Below are 14,600 nucleotides of genomic sequence, written 5' to 3'. Positions count from 1 at the left end.
AGAGTTTATGTGTACGAACACTGCGTATGTACATGAGGTCAAGTTGTGCACGCGAACATGTGCACGTGTTTTTGTGCGCATTAGCGTGTTCGTGTTTGTGTTAGAGGTTTAAGATGAGCACAGAACCAGAGCGAATATGGCGTTCGATGTTAATTTGGGAAGACTAATGATAGGAGTCATGTTCAAAATATTCACTCAGTGAATGTCAGTATTTCCAGCACACCTCGTTAGTAACTGATACCAACTTGGGATCAGTCTACTTTATCTGACCCAGCAATTTCAAGTTTTCGCAAAGAAATTCGCGAAGAAAGTGTTGATCTGGCAAGGAATTTGTAGATGCGATCTATGCTTTCCATTACCAACAAAACGATGAACTTTTATGCTGCACATAAAAGGAGCGTCACAATTCACATGACTTAACGTTAAAGAACAAGTAAAAATATGCGTCGTTCATAATTCATGTTCAGCCGAATTTCACAATAAAAGGAACCATTGTTCAATATCAAATGTGACATCTTAAAGGGCAGCAGCGATAATTCCAAGAATAGAACGAAGATTGCCAAAATCATCGACGTATAATAGTTTTTCAGATTTGATACATCGATACGAGGTCGTTAATGAATAAAACGAAAATTGACCGCCCTAGGTAACTTCCTTGAGGGACTCCGGTTGGCATTTTAAGCAAGCTAAAACGTGAACCAATTCTGACGCAAGCGCGTCGATGAACCATATAGGTTTGCGACCATCCAGTTAATCAAGGAGGGAATTCCAATCGAGGCAGCTTTGAAAGAGCAATGTTGTGACCTATGTTTGACTAGAAAATTTCAATACTACGTTTCATCGCACAGAGGGCGTCAACAAACACGTTTAAATGAAGAGAGATGTTCACACGAATTATTGAAAAAGACTTATTCTACAACTTTGTAGAAGACACCTAATTTCTCTCTCCGTTGAAAAGTTAGTATTGGCGCCCTCAATGAGGTGAAATGTAGAACTGAAATTTTCTAGTCAAAAGATGACTCAAATCATTGACCAAAATTCTTTAAAATATCCTCTTCAGCCAAGCCCTACCATTATTTCCCCAAAAAAATAATGTTCGTGGGAAACGACTCACATCATTAAAAGTTCAATAACCTCTAAGGAATTTGGATTGATTTGCAGTCTTCGACAAAGTTGTAGGTAATAAAATTATCTTTCTTATTTTCACTTGTAATGACAAACCGATGCATACACTGCCACATAGCGGTGAAAATGCGAGTTACTGGGTTTTCTCCATTTAATTGTCGAAAAATCTCATACACATTTCAAACACGTCAAATTGGAACAGACACTCCTAGCGGGTCTAGGAATCGACTCAGTGGTGGCCAGATGGAGCCTTTTGTTCTTGTCGCTTTTAGACAGTTTTAGACTTGGAGAACTGCTTCAAATGGGGCAATTTGTAATTATTGGTGATCGGAAAATTCAGCAAAACTCCATAGTTTACAGGAAAGCAAGGAGCCCTGATATGCATTAGAGAATAGTAGGCAAACGTCATAAAGGTCGGAACCAATTTTCAGAAAAGCAAGAAAGGAAATGCGATTAACCTGATCGGATTTACTGCCATTCTCGCTTTGATTTGCTGTTGTTAATAGGGTTTTATACATTTACCATCTGTTCAAATCGACGAAAGTCGCACCACTTAGCAGTTATTGATTTCAAAGTGGCCTAGATTTCCAAATAAAAGAAGGTGCCCTATACGAAAACGGACGTTTGTAGGTTCGCGTTTGAGACAGCGTTTGAAACTTCGTAAGTGCTAAAACGTTCTCCTTATTACCGGGGTGTTATAAGGTTTGTGCGATCGCGACCGTAGGTGTGCGTTGTCAATCGCGAAGGGCTTAAGCGTTCGTATGTTAACGTGTTTGTCACGTGTGCTCGCGGTCAAGTGACTTCGCATGTACAAAACTGGATTTCGTAACCGGGTGGCCATTCCTATATACGCGTGCGCTCTTGGATGGTCACGCGGACCTTCATTCTGATAGTTAGTTTTCGGTGTACAACAATTCACATTTTGACAGGGAGTAAGTCACCCCAAATTACTAGAGTCCTCGCTCATGTCGCCATGTAATACGGTGTCCAGTGGATACGAGAGCTTTCTTTTTTTAATTGGTCCAATTGAAGGCATGGACCTAGTCTGCTTATATCAAGGATAGAAACATCCGGAAGTGACCGATTCATGATCCTGCGACCACAGGAGTTTTTAGGTTCACGCTTGAGACCGCGTTTGAAAATTTATAGGAGCTGAGACATACACTTTATCACCGGGATGTTATCATGTTTACGAGATCGCGTGGTGCTGTGGATGGTCGCGTAGGGCTCAAGCATTTGTATATTAACGTGTTCGTCACGTGTATGTGACTTCGCGTGTATAATTTCGACTTTATAATGATGTAGTGTGTATTCTTGTCTGATCGCGCGCGAACCGTGAATCTGATGCTTAATTTTTAGTGTATGGTACGTACAGATGGTAGAAGAGAGTCCGTTTCCCCATATCACTAGAGTTCCAGGTCATGTCACCATGGAACGTGTTGTTTAGTGCTTGATTGGTTCAACTGAAGACATTAGTCCAGACTGTTTGGACCGAGGTAAGGCTTCCGGACGTGATCATAAAGTTTGACTTGCTAGTAAAGAGCGATCTTGCAATTCTTCCTCTTTAAAAGCTATATACAAAATTCACAGAGATTTGGAGTTAGTAAACGTCCGCAGCTTATCACTATTCAATCATGAATTTTAACTTTCATTACGTTGAACAGTCTAGAGATGCTTTCTTGGAGCATGGCAGAGCCGATAGAATGGAAAACATTTAAACTATCAGCGAAAATTAATTTTCTAGACTTGATTCAAATACATAGATCATTTATAAATAATATGAAAATATGCGGGCCTAGGTGACTACCATGCGGAGCGCCGTCGATCATATTGAACAATGGTTGACTAGGAGTACGTAAACCGATCGGAGAGTGATAGGATCGCAATCAAATAGTCAGTCATGCCAACAATTCAGCCACTACATGAGACAATCGCTATAAAATTCTCGAACAAGGCATTGCACATGCCAAATGAATTGATCGCAGCATGTGAAAGTGTTTTTCGAACGTGCTGACGAATTCCTTCCTGGTCCAAGCCTTTTTCTCAAGGTATACTGAACCTGCAAAGATTTGCCTGTCAGCTGGACAATGGACAAATTTGCATACCTAATCGGTTTGACAGTCGAAAGTCTGAATATCGACAACGAAAAGCTAGAGTCAGCATTAGCTTGAAATGACAAAATAATTACCACATTCATTCGCCGATTGTGTTATGCTAGAGAGATACAAATGTTTCATTACCCGTATGTAAATTGTATGTACACACACACCGACTATAACGTAGTAAATCCACGCAATGCACTCACTAAACACTGTCTCCAAATGAGATTCCCCCTCCCAACCACCACGAGGTGCCCTCGAACGCCTCCAACCAATCCATTTCAAAAGCGCGTAATTTATCTGGCACTTTCGTTCGAACTGACTGCACAAGAATAGAAAGTGAATCAAAACGGACCTCGGCCCGGGCCGAGCTTGGCTTGGCTGGGGTTGAGGTACGGTTACACACTACTACTCCACACCTATTAGCCCTGCCCGTAAATCTTCTACTGATGCAAGTGTGTTGTACGATTTTTGAATTCTCTACGTGGTTCACAGCTGACCAACACGGTACCGCCGCTGCGCTGCTGCAGCAACCGGTTCTTGATTTATCGACATTCTGCCCGTTGACAACGGTGCAGGTTGGGAACCGGCGGCTGCTAGTTTTACTAGCATAGAATAACTAACCAGCTGACTAGAACAGGGAGCTCTGGGGGGCAATAAAAAAAACCTAGTTAATACGATTCTATTATTACTGTTCGCGTATTTGTGCTGCATGTGTGAAAGCGCGCTCACTAGAAGCTAGGAGTACGGAAAACAACAGTAACCATTACCGCTGCTACCGGTGGGTCGGGAGTGGGTTAGTTCGCGGTTCCGCGACTTGATCGAATGGTGGACCCGGTCAGTCGGTGATAAAACTTGTTCTCTTTCTCCCTCTAGGTCATTTCCGGGCGCAGTAGAGCTTTAATGTTGCGGTTTGTTCTACTTTGTAGCGGGAAGAAAGAAATTGCTGCCGCGCTCAAAGCCAATCAGCAATCGAATAACAAACGGATCGGGTGGGAATTAAGTTCCGCAATGAGGACTGGTGTGGTCGGGTGAATAATTTGCTGTAAGCACGGTTGTGTCTGGTCTAGCTGCTGGTCGCTAGTAGCTTTTGGTATTTCAGATTTATTTGTGGTAGTTAATCGAAACATAACGAAAGTAGGATTTCGAGCAGCTGCTCGATTTGTATTGCTATTGGCCTAAAACACATTGTTCATTGTTTGACATAAACTTTTGCCATATTAAATGAGTCAAGACTGCTAATTTAAAATGAGTCTTTAAAACGTATTGAAGCAAATTTCATGCCACTCGTGAAAACCTGTTTGAGTGCGAATAAAAACAACCGATTAGTCATTGATTATCGTGGTTCAGGTCGGGTGGAAAACAATGAATGATCGCTTCTAATCCGGACAGATCAAAACATCAATTCGCTTGGCAGTGATTTGTAATAAACTGCGAGAAACGTATCCAATTCGACCTTCACATCCCGCCGCAACCCCACTCCGACAAAAGGCTGTCGCTGCACTAGCGGGGAAGCCACAAGCGTGCAATACAGAGTATGCCGCCCACCTTCGAGCTGAAGTTGAAACATAATCCAATTATAGGTGCTGACTGGAAGTGGCAAGCCAACAACCGTCCGAAGGGTGAAAAATTTAAACCACTTGCCAACCAGAGTTCAATCAGTTCCGCAACTAATGTCACTCTAGCGACTACTCTAGAGCTAGCCCTAGTACGCGGATGTGAACCTGTTGTTTGCTTTACTCAGTTGTCACCGCGTCGGAGATATGCAATACAAGCATAACGCCTGACACGTCTGACTTGTGTCCCTCCTTTGTGTAGGAATGTACTGTATGTACTAATTGAATCATCACTGTAACTTCAATTAGATGACCGCACGGCACGTTGCCGACGACCTTGCGGGGCTCATGCGGTGTGCGTTCATGGATGCTTAACTCCGCCAATGAAGCATTTGTCGTGGCACGGAAACTTCCCCAGGTCCATCGGCCATCGCTCGATGTCGGAGTTGCTGGGCGGGTTAGTTTCGAACTGGGCAAACCGGAACACAGTGTAGCAGTGGGTTACTGCAGGCGACGGCGACGGCATCGGCAATAGGGTAAATTCTGCCAATTTAAAAGCCATACATTCGTCCCTGTTTTTCATTATTCAATTAGTGCTTGTTTATATTGATTACGGTCAATTCTTCTCCTTTGCTGAACGGGCGGACCGGTAAGAATAGAGCGAAGACGAGAAATGGCTCGTGCAATTGCGAATAAAGACTGTTTGGACCGCTTTTATAGTTCACGTCGGTGGATTGGAGGTCGACCGAAAGGCGGACGACATTTATGCTAAATTCGGTTGGATTTGAATTGAAAATTTGAGTTCGGATCTGGCTGGAACCGGTTTCTATTAGCAACTCCGGCAACGAAATTTTTTCGCTGATTTTGAACTGTTCCTGAATGCAGGTATAATTTATTTTCTCTAAATGTTGCTGGTTGCAGTGTGTAGTTATGATATGAACCGATAAATCGCCAAGTGTCAGTTTCGTGTTTTTGGGTCAGCACTTGCCAATGAATAATTCAAAGTTCAATTTTTCGATTGGATATTCATCCGAGAACAGAAAATTCCCCAGGGACACGTAACGGTCATAGGCTTCTAACATATGGTGCCTCATAATGATGATACGCAATGCGACGGCTCGGAACGCCAATTGAGGTCAGTCCAGTTGTTAGTTTTCCGTGTTTTCATGCCGGCGCTCGTTATGCATTTGATTAGCCTATAAGTTCACTTGGGACGTAGTGGCTGTCATATCTGGGGCTTCAATTTGATGCTTTTTACGGCACTTAGAAAAGAAGAGATGAAAAACTGACAGCGAGAGTCGTTTACGATAATGGGTGATAAATTTTTTGCTTTGATTTCGCTCATTTGTTTTGGATGTTGTGGTTGAACTATTTTTAATTGAGAGTATGGCCAATTGCACTGCCTGTTATAAGTTATATTGTGGACGTTGAAAGCTTTTTACGATTGCTATTTCGAATATAAAAAATACCAAATATTCTCAGCCAGAAATGATCATATAATTTGAAATTACGTTTCCATAAATTTTGCACAAAAAATCCTTAAGGTAACTTAATATTCTGATCCCACAGCTGTAACTATTATTCCAAGATATTGTACTTCCGCGACAAATTCGATAATGCTTCCATTAGGGGTGATGAAAAACAGTCATACTTTTTTCGTTTCTCTCGCGGTTAGTGGGTTAAAATAGCTCGAGCACAATCCGAAATCGTAGAATTCATCATTACCGCTAACAGTGACGACAACGTCATCTGTGTAATCCGTTACTCCGAATCCCAGACCTTCCAGTTCGATGAGGAGTATGTCACCAATAACAGAGGAATTCCACGAAGATCCGTCCGAAAATCTTTAAAATCGTGACCGACCATCTTAGATTCCAATGAAACTTTACACGTTTCACCGTCATGCAAGACTAAATATTTTCTTCAGGTAATAAGATTATTTTGACTCAAGAGCAACTTTTCAAAAGGGCGTAAACGTTTCTACGTGTATGAATTTCAAAATTTTTTTGTTCGGTTACTGTATTTTATACAGCAAAACTATCTGAGAACTAGTTACAGGGAATGAATACTTCTGTCTGAAAAAAATATACACTGAAAAAAATGTTGCGTCATTTTTCAAAAAAACAAAAATTTATGATAAAAATTTAAATTGCGAAAAAACCCATTTTTTAAAATTTTTTATATTTTGTTACCAAAAACCTAAAGAGAAAAGAAAAATTTTGAATGTGATTGCACGATGGAGAAAAAATCGGTAAAAAAGTTTTCCTAACAATAACTTCGAACATGTTTTTAAATTTCATACTAATAGACATACAAAATTGTAATTCTATTACAGAATATAATTCTAAGCACCATTTAAAATCAAAATGCATTTAACAAAAATCTTCCAAAATGTGATAATTTCCGAGATATTTGAAATTTTGCACCTTCAAAAACAATTAATTCGTGTAATTATGCTCTTTTTAAAAGTTATTTGCGTTACCCCATCAAAAAATGTCAAAAATTTAATGTTTATCGTTTAACTTTCAAATGGTTTATAATATCGCCTTGATGTCAAAGAGAAAGTTGCACTAAAGTTTACGGGCCTTTTGAAAAACCTATTATTGTTGATGGAGAAACGCGACTAACTTATGAAAAGGTCGTAATAAAACAAAATAATTGTGTTGTTAAAACAAAAGTTAAAATATCACGAGAACTACTACATTTTAGAAAATTTTTGTTAAGAGCATTTCGATTTAAAATGGCGTTTAGAATCATATTCAAAAAGAAAATTGTATTTTTGACTGCAAATAGTAAGAATTATAAAAAAATGTCAAAAGTTGTTGTTAGGAAAACTTTTTTATTGAAAGCTTCTCCATGATCCAAATACACTAAAAAGGTTGCTTTTACGTCTTTAAAACGATAAACATTAAATTTTTGACATTTTTTGATGGGGTAACGCGAATAACTTTTAAAAAGAGCATAATTACACGAATTAATTGTTTTCGAAGTAGCAAAATTTCAAATATCTCGAAAACTATCGCATTTTGGAAGATTTTTGTTAAATGCATTTTGATTTTAAATGGTGCTTTGAATTATATTCTGTAATAAAATTATAATTTTGTGTGTCAATTAGTATGAAATTTAAAAACATGTACGAAGTTATTGTTAGAAAAACTTTTTTACCGATTTTTCTCCATCATGCAATCACAATCAAAATGTTTATTTTCTCTTTAGGTTTTTCGTAACTAAATATAAAAAAAATCAAAAAATGGGTTTTTTCGCAATTTAAATTTTTATCATAAATTTTTGTTTTTTTGAAAAATGCCACATTTTTTTCAGTGTATATTTTTTTCGGACAGAAGTATTCATTCCCTGTAACTTGTTCTCAGAGTTTTGCTGTATAAAATATAGTAATCGAACAAAATTTCATGCACGTAGAAACGTTTACGCCCTTTTGAAAAATTACTCTTGTATCAAAATATTCCAATTGCTAGAGAATATCATGGAGATTCATACAGCGAACACACCTGCAAAGTTTCGTTCAAATCGACGATGGTCATATTTTGCGGTAGGCCGGTTTCTCATGGAATCCCTTCCAACCACAGGAGAAGTGACAGTATTCCACGTTGAGGGCATACATCAGGTGACAAATCGTAGATCTACGCATATGGGCCCAAAAGTAAACAGCAGGCGCCGAAAGAGACGGTTAAAATACACGATTCGAGACTACTGAGCATAATAAGTATCTCAAATTGGTTTAAACGCCTTTAAGAGTGTATTGATTTGTAATAATATTTTGAAAGACAATAAACTCATTTTTAATAACACGGTACTGCAGTAATTTTGTACTTTTCATGTGACCTAGTATAGGTTGTAGATCTCACCAAATGCAACACAAGACAATGTTTGAAAAATGTTGTATGCCCTCAAAATCTTGATTTATGGCAAAAAAAATTATTTTTCTGGACTTTCGGCAAACAAATTTTACGCGGTCTTTTTTCAACCGATTTCAAATTTTTTAGGTGTTTTGGAAAGAAGCAATGCCCTTTTCAACCATATGCAATGTTATGTTCTTTTGTCAAAGATACTTTGCGGTTTTGGGTCAACAATATAAAAACTATCATAATTTTGCGATTTTTTCATGAAAATTATGAAAATTACTCAACATTCTTCTAAAGAACCGTTTTTGTTTCAATAAAATTTTAAAGAGAGCATTCAATTACGCATTAAACGACCTATTTATCATCCAAATCGGTTCAAAAGTAGCCATTTCTTTTCCGAATTAGTAACTTGCTCGCATGAACTCTTAAGGTGTTGGTGAGGTATTGTCTCGCACTATAAGATGCTATAATTGTATCTTCCGTAATTTTTTCAAATTTCAAGCTCAAAGTTCACACGCATACTTTGGAATGTATACGTAATCGAGCAAAAAATAATCTATTTTTAAAAAATTTTATATGAGACTATCCCCTTAAAAGTTCATGCGCCTAAATGTCTAATTTGGAAAAAATTAAAAACTCTGCCATTTTCCAATCGATTTTGATCACAAAGTAGGTCGTTGGATGCGGAATTAAATGTCTTCCCTAATTTTCTATTTAAATAAAGACGCTTTTTAATAAAAATGTAAAGCAATTTTCATATCGCCAAATAATGGGTTTTTTCACATTGTTGACTCAAAACCGCATAGTACTTTTAACAAAAATACATAACATAGCATACCGTTAGAAAGGTCATTTCCTCTTCTTTCCAAAACACTTAGAGAATGTAAAATCTGTTTAAAAATGACCGCGTATAAAATTTTTCGTGCTGAAAATCCTGAAAAATGGTTTCTTTACTATAAATCATGATTTTGAGGGTATATTAAATTGATCAAACGTGCTTTTGTGTTGTATTTGACGAGATCTACAACCTTTATCAGACCACTTTAAAAGTTCATTCATTTTTTTTATTTTGTAGCGCCGTGTAATATATAATTGCGTATTCATATCTTTTTCTAAAACATATTGAGCTAATCACGTCTAACGAAGGATCGGCGAAAAACGGAGAGTGACTTGAGTGACCATAAACAGGCAAACAAGATTGCTTGCTGCAAGCATTTTACTCAGGAGTATAGCATCTAGGTAGCTGCAAAGGCAGTTGAAATTGATGGAGTAATTATCCAAATGGGGCTGACATGCAAAGATCTGATTAAGTTTGGGGTTAAGACTTTCAAAGACTGCATGCTTCAGTCAGTTAAAAATTCTGTATTGCAAGCAATTGCGTTCAGCAAAAACAGTGGAGAATAAGAAAACGACTTTCCACCGGCCTCGTTTCGTGTGATCTACGCCGGGTTAGCTTTGCCAAACATTCTCCTCTTGGATCGAGTAGACGCAGCTACCGGTTTGCCTGTTGCAAACAATTATGACATACAGTTACCCATTGTAGTAACGAAGCACGGGGTGACAAATGCGGAGGAGGAGGACATACCTCGTGTACGAATTGCGCGAGGAACAACTGAAACGTTTCCTTAAGGAGCGTTCCAAGCGCTTTTTTGCACAAATGCTGCAACCACCGACCATATTTAATATCTGCCCCATGGAAGGCACATCTGCTACTGCGAGCGAGAAGTTTCCCCAAACTTCCTCGCAAAGGCCCGAGATTGTCAGGTTCAGCTACAAAAACCGAAGTAAGTCAGGCATTTGATCAATTTTTAACAGTGGAATTGTAGAAGCATTATTTCAAAAGCCAATTCTTTTAAAATTTTAATTGGCAATACATTTGCACTAATATTACATACAAAGCCTGGTTTAGTTTACAATGCAATTTACAATGTAACCAAGCTCTATATTAGCTTCGCAAAAGTATAAAGACACACTCACACAGACAAAATGTAGCATTATCCCCAACTCAATATACATTCATGAAGCAGATATAATGCATACATGCTTCAAGGATCTTTAGAGTCATTATAGAACAAATATAAAGCCATTATAATGCTTATGTAATGCTGTGGGTTTATTCGTTACGCACCTTCTCTCGAGAATCATATTCTGCATATTCCATTGGAGTCGAACATATACAATGTAGTCTCGGCAGCAAAAGCAGCTCGCTTGCTGTGAATGACGAGGTTAGTTAGCTACCTATGTTCGAGACTTACTAAAGGAAATTTTTAAAAATATTATTCATATCATGAGAGATCCAAATTCCGTTATAGTTCAAAATATTATTTACATACCATTAAGATCCAACTGATAAGGTCTGGATAAGCGGCCATCCTTGAAAACAAAAAAAAAGCATTTTTTGCGCACTATTGGAACAATCTTTACGAAAATCAATCAGTAGTATTCTAAAAATTCTTCGAATACAGTGATGAATTTTCATGAAGATTGTGAAAAGGATAGCGAAAAAGTAGTTTTCAAACACGGCCGCTTTTTGTGACTTTCTTAGTTGAACCTTAAAAGGGTGTCAATTAGTTCTAAACAGTATTTTATTTTTCATCCTTTTTTGTTCATCATGGTGAAAAGGAAGACAAGAAAGCGCTACAAAAACATTGCGAAAATGACAGCCAAAAGAAGCTTTTATATAGTATGAGTGCTGATAAAAAGTTTTCAACTTTGACAGTGTTAAAATTGTAGCATTAGCAATGAAAAAAACGGACTATCAACCTCTTCACTATAATAGTACAATACTTCACTTTGTCTGGCATTATATCAGCATTAAAGCAGCATAAAGTGCTCACCGGCTCTTAAAGATTTGCTCTATATGCAAATCTAAAGCAGATATAAGGCTACTTTTTAATGCTTATTGATTGGTTGGGCCAGTACATCTTCACTAAGGGCGAAATGGCACGAATTCCTACACCACAAGTGAATTAGATCTGTCCCTTTGTTCGATCTCGTCACAGTTAAATTGGACGTTGACGTTAATCTCAGATCCGCCTATCATAATTTCAATCTCTAATAGCTCTGAACAATCGGAAACAATCAACGTTTCGTATGACCACAGACGAAGAATCACTGATAGGAAGAGGCACGTGTCGACTATATCCTAAATCACACTATCACAACAAGAACTACCTCTAGAGGAAGACTAGAAATTTCTGGCTGGCTTGAGTACCCAGCGGGTACACCCGCGAACGGTAGAACAAAGAGTGCTAAAACGTATATGCAAAAAGTCGTCCGTGACGTGAGAAACGCAAATGAAAAGCTTGATGGAAGCTAAAAATGCGGCTACTGGCAGCGATTCGTCGACGGGTTGACGAGAAAAACATCGATCGAGCACTCTTTGGGGCACAACCAGACGACGTATGCGTAATAGATACAGTACTAATGAAATTTCTTTTGGCACTGTAATGTTAGAAACTGTACTTAAGTAAAATGCTCTTTAGGTTGTTAATTCGAGTGCAAAAAAAAAATATTTGGACTCTTATATGTTGGTCCTGAAAAGGATAACTGATGTTGGTAAAACATTTCATTCGCCAACAAAAGAAAGTGCTACCTTCGTATGCGACTTCAAGGGTCCTACTCCCACAGTCATGTTTCTTAGTGGCTAGAAGCAATTTTCCCAAATGGTATCTAATATCCAGCTTTTAAGTGTCATGATCAGCGCTGCGAAATTTCAAAATCAGTTACTTATTTCTGCTTGAATTTACCGACACCAACATTCAGATTCTCCGCCTCCCTCATTCATTTAGTTTCCAACTGACTGAAATTTCATGCAGAATCGAATGCTTGTGTGCAGAGGAAATATAAATTTCTTCGCCAACCAAAGCATTCATTTGATATTATGTGGACAGTTTGAAGGCAGAAGTTGGCATCTTCTACATTTTCGAGCATAAGTAAACTGCGTAATTTATATCTGGTGCACTTTTGCTCAATAATCCCTCTCATAGGTAGAATAGAAACAAAATTCAGTTTGCTTTTGAAACCGAATCTGAATGCGCTGTGTCGCGAGAACGAATGACGAGGAAAACGAACCAAACATTTAATTCATTGCGGCGGACATGAATTGGATTTTGCTTTCTTTCAAGTTCACGCAGGGATGCCAATTTTTTCAAGCTCTGGTCATGATGACGACCTTCTCATATAGGTCAATAGCCCTTGTTTTGGCCTTATCAATAGTCATTTACGCTATCTGCCCAGTAAGAATAATTCATCCTACGTTAGTCCAATGTGTCGGACGTTTGTTTAATGAACGGCATACATAAACGACTATTATCAAAATAAGGGCTGTTACAAAAATTGACCGCTACTACGGCTCATTAAAACCCTAGCAAATTGTTATGATTTTTGTAATGGTTATATGCAAACCACCATCAACGATGTTCCAGAAGATGATAAAAATTCACTGTGTAATTTTTCTCCTCTGTGGTGAAAATTTAGGTAAAAACTATTTTTCTCCACTTAAGAGAAAAAAACGTTTAAAACCACATTTGCGCGTCAAGGTTCCAAAATATGCAACTAAATTAGTTATGGAATTTGCTTTTCGACATCTTCTCATCAGAATCTGACACTAACTTAGTGACATAACTAAGCTAGTCTCGGATTCTTATGAAACAAAGTCGAAATGCAAATTCCATAACTAATTTACTGCCCATAATAGCAAGTAAGTCCCATGTTCTACGGAATTCCCTATCTACATGGGACTGGCTTGCGATTATAGACAGTTTAGTTATAGGTTTTGAGCACTGCACGCGCAACTGTGGTTTTAAACAATTTTCTCATTAGTGGAGGAAAAATAAATAGTGACAGCGCCGGTTGTTGAGTGGTAAGCGTGACCGCCACTCATTCCAGTTGGACTGGGTTCAATCCCGACCGAGGTCGTTGAGATTTTTCTGAGGTGAAAAAAATCTGTTATCACGTCTTCCTTCGGAAGGGAAGTAAAACCGTTAGTCCCCGATCCATGAGTTGAGATGAGATGATATCTAGTCCAGATAGTGGAGTCACTTCTCTGGCGTCGGTAAAGAAGATGTAAAATCCAACTTCTATACTTGCTAACAAATATCTCTTCCTCCCGTGATACTTGTGGAGTGCGCAGTAGTATATACGGCCTCTAGCAAAAGTAAGTATCGGACTAACATTCCTTCCTTTTCCTTCCGCGATCTACGTTCGGGTCTGGCCGGCGTCGGTATTGATTAATAAAATATTTTAGGATTATCAGGAGTTGCACATTGAAAGATATAGTGCATTGAAAAATGTTTCGCTATTCCCAAGCATAATTATCTACTGATTCCCTGTGCAACTTCAGCTAGTCCAGATCGATAACGGAGTAGCAGCCAGCGGTGGTCGCACAAGCTCAAGTTTTTAGTTAAATTGGCTCCAGTAAGGTGAAAAATAGCATAGTGCATCTGTTAAACCAAATGCTTCGATTTCACTAGTTCTCATCAGCTTAAAATTAACTCCTTTCCTTGAGGGACATCACGCAGGACTAGGGGTTTGCTCAGAATCACAAATCGTGTTTTTTATGGAGCTAGCTTAGTCCTATCACTAAGTTAGTGTCGGACTCAGATGAGACAAATTTGAAACCCAAATTCCATAACTAATTTGGTAAAACTATCCGCTTTCGAATCAACAACTTATAGTGTACTCTACTTCACTCTACTTATGTCTCTGGTAATACCCACCAACCTTTTTTCGAACCAGGCCACATATTATGCCCATTTGGGAGGGAGAATTTAGTAATTATAATATAAATGAAAAAAAACGGATGTAAAACAACTTTCATAGAACATAATGTAAAATAGCATTTAGATTGCAAGAAAAATCTTAATTAAACCAAGCAGTAGCTTCAAATCGATTCATCGATGGGAAAAAAACGACGACAGCGATGACTTCACGTTTGAATAAATATTACCACCTTT

General features: G+C 38.3%; 1 protein-coding gene across 17 annotated transcripts in view; it reads right to left on the bottom strand.

Annotated features, from left to right (window-relative positions):
- Positions 1 to 14,600, bottom strand: part of LOC131693459 (MAP/microtubule affinity-regulating kinase 3-like) — a 211,107-nt gene that overhangs the window by 194,606 nt on the left and 1,901 nt on the right. The window lies entirely within an intron of this gene.

This window comes from Topomyia yanbarensis, chromosome 3 (genome assembly GCF_030247195.1).
Source record: "Topomyia yanbarensis strain Yona2022 chromosome 3, ASM3024719v1, whole genome shotgun sequence".
Classification (NCBI taxonomy): Eukaryota; Metazoa; Arthropoda; class Insecta; order Diptera; family Culicidae; genus Topomyia; species Topomyia yanbarensis.
Note: the sequence above shows the minus strand (reverse complement) of the source record. Positions and strands in the feature narration are given on the sequence as shown.